Consider the following 3060-nt stretch of genomic DNA (forward strand, 5'->3'; position numbering starts at 1 on the left):
TCACTTTTTCCTACTTACTTCTTCTTTTAAATTTATATAGTTTAATAACAGAATGTATTTTTTATAATTTAATATCTTAAGATTTGCTATCTCTTATATTATAATATAATAATTTTTATTCAAGTGTAACCGACCAAGATAACTTGTTTCCAATTGAAACTATATGAATTTGAGTAAAAAATCCGTCTAAGTTCACTTTTTGTCCATTGTTTCTTATTTGGTGACAAATTATTTCATAGACTTCATGACGTGTTGCCACTTAATGATGAAGTTAAGGTATTGTTAATTCTAAAATCTAACAAAAATTAATATATGTTTCGTGTAGGCTTGGGTTTGAGAGTGTCAAACCGCCCAAACTCATATGAATGTGAAAAATGACTATAGTAAAATCTATTATTGATGTCATACTCTTTATTAATTAAAATAAATTGATTTGGTGGTTGAAGCAATTTTATGAGTAATATGACACACAAGTCATACATATATGTTGTGTATGTCCTATTAGTATCACCGTACATACAATTGTTTATATCATTGTATGTCGTCTTGTGTGTATGTATGAAACTAGAAAATATGTATGTATGTGTATATATAATTTTAAAAAATAATCTTTCTATAATCTATTATTAGGGGCATTATTTAATAGTGCTATTTAAGAAAATTTCTCTAAATGTATAAATCTAGCATCAGCATTGCGATCGTCATAAACCATGCACCCATCCACACAATAAAAGGGAAGATGCAAATTTAAAAAAGGCAATTTTCCAGGTAATTATGGACGTATTTTTTAATTAAAAAGTGACTACCAGGATTTACTAATATATTTTATTTGAAAAATCAAAATGTCTGACCTATTAATGCATGCGTATGAACCATACAGTAGAAATGTCAAAGCAGAAAAAAAAAGAAAGACTTTCTTGGCAATATTGACTTAATTTAAAGAGATATAATTTATTAATTTACAAGTAATCTTAAATTGACTTGACGTGTCGCCAATTAAGCAACTATCATTGTTATTTGCTTTATTCAGAAAATGAATTAATTACTAGCTTTCATTTCTTCATTTCTTATATAATAGTTCAAAATGGATAGTGCATTATTACATTAATTACATATCTCTTTTGTGAATGAATTGAAAAAAAACACTTCATTAACATAAATTATTTGTACATCGTCGCTTCAATCAAATTAACCTCATTTGATTCATCTTCATATGAACCATAATTATGTCTCTACAACTTCGAACAAACGACTACAACTTCGCCACCCGATCATGATCTTACCACCGGCACCTCCGTGGAGCTGTTGCTAGGCTCGATCTCCAAAAATTTCTATATTTTAGTATTGAAGCTATCTTATCTCGGTGGATCGTATCAGTAAGACTAAACTCATCTCTAAGATGAACTTTCTAGAAGTGGTGGTCCAGGTAGAAAACCGTGGCACCACTGCTGTCTATCTTAAGGAGAGTTTCCTTCATGCACTTCCAGGACGATACGGACTTGTGATCCGAATCGCCCCGTTGAGCACAAAGGTTATCGCGGCGCATACCTTCTTTGCCCGCAATAAGTCCTTTGGTAGGCCCTCTACCGTTGAGGTTCATATAAACGGGAAATTTATTCAGCGATTGACTCCACAGACGTTCGTATATTTCCCAAAGATCATCGTCGTTGACAATGGTTTTACTGATGGAGACGGATCAATCATCCGTGTGATTCATCCCCAACCATCTCTTCAGCTCTCTCGTCTAAGGTATGAACAAGTTTTATTATTGATACATATACTAGGGGTGGCTCTACAGCGCAAAGAAAAGGTAGTTATTAAATCAACTTGTTTTACCCATTCCCTCCGCTTTGAGTTATATTGTTTTTCTATAGTATATAACATAAAATATACTATCATTTTCGTGTTGATAACTTAATAATTTATTCATCTTGTTTATTATGATTAGGGTTTTCAACTTTCTTGCTATGGGATTCAAAGAAAGAAAGGAGGTGTGGATTGTGAAGAAGTAATAGGACTCAGTCACATGCAGGCTGTGGCTGAAAAATGAAACAGCATTTTGTTTCTTAATTATTGTTATGGAGGATGTGTGCGCTTCTTTTTAATTTCTTCATTTGTTTTATGATAAACAATACAGGTGGTTTTCGTCTGTTTTGAATTTTTTTAAAACCGCAAGTCTTGGATTTGTTCTTTTACAATTTGCTCGGATCATTGTTATCTATTGTTTCATGATGTATAGTATTGTATTGTACTTACTGTATGGTAGATATAATGTTTGGATAGATTATATTGTTTGCGGTTGTTTAATACTACCTCTGTCCCATTTTATGTGACACTTTTCATTTTTTCGAGAGTCAAACAGTTTAACTTTGACCGGACATTTGCGTATGAAATTTTCAATTTTTTTGAAATAAAATTTATGTATTTGTAAACTACATAAAGAGTACTATAAGTCACAGTAATTGATAATTGAAAATATTAAAAAGATCTATGAAAAACTTACGGTCAAATATAGACTTGTTTGAATCTCGAAATGCGAAGTGTCACATAAAATGGAATGGCGGGAGTAACATTTTTATTGTTCGGTTTGATTGTATCGTACCTTATTGTAATCTATAAGTCTACTAAAATATTCTTAATTATTCTAGGATGAGGTTTAACTAAAATTAAATAATATAGGCAAAAGGACAAAATAGTAATATGAAATATTATGTAAGGATATAATTGGAAAAAAATTAAGTAACAAGGGGAACATCCGAAATTGAACAATATAATACAATATTTTAAGTAATAATCAAAACAAATATTGTAAGTATGATAACGGTACAATACAATGGTGAATAATGATATAACAAAGTGTTAAAGATACGATAGTTTTGTTTTGTTTTGAATTTCTTATCTGTTTCAAAGAATGACCTAATTTTCTTTTTAGTCTATTTCAAAAATAACAATTCATTTATTATTTTTGGCAACACTTCAACTTTAACTTTCCACATGATGTGTTTATGACCACAATATTAAATGACATTTTGATATATTTGACATAATTTTAATTTAGAA

The 3060-nt window shown here is 30.1% G+C and overlaps 1 long non-coding RNA gene across 1 annotated transcript; it reads left to right on the forward strand.

Annotated features, from left to right (window-relative positions):
* The first annotated feature begins 1028 nt into the window (after nt 1–1028).
* Nucleotides 1029–2307, forward strand: LOC104648856 (uncharacterized). Its single transcript, XR_011211213.1, has 2 exons — nt 1029–1749; nt 1949–2307. It is a non-coding gene; the product is annotated as an uncharacterized lncRNA (long non-coding RNA).
* The last annotated feature ends 753 nt before the right edge of the window (nt 2308–3060 follow it).

The sequence above is a fragment of the Solanum lycopersicum genome, chromosome 8 (assembly GCF_036512215.1).
Source record: "Solanum lycopersicum chromosome 8, SLM_r2.1".
In the NCBI taxonomy this organism is placed as follows: Eukaryota; Viridiplantae; Streptophyta; class Magnoliopsida; order Solanales; family Solanaceae; genus Solanum; species Solanum lycopersicum.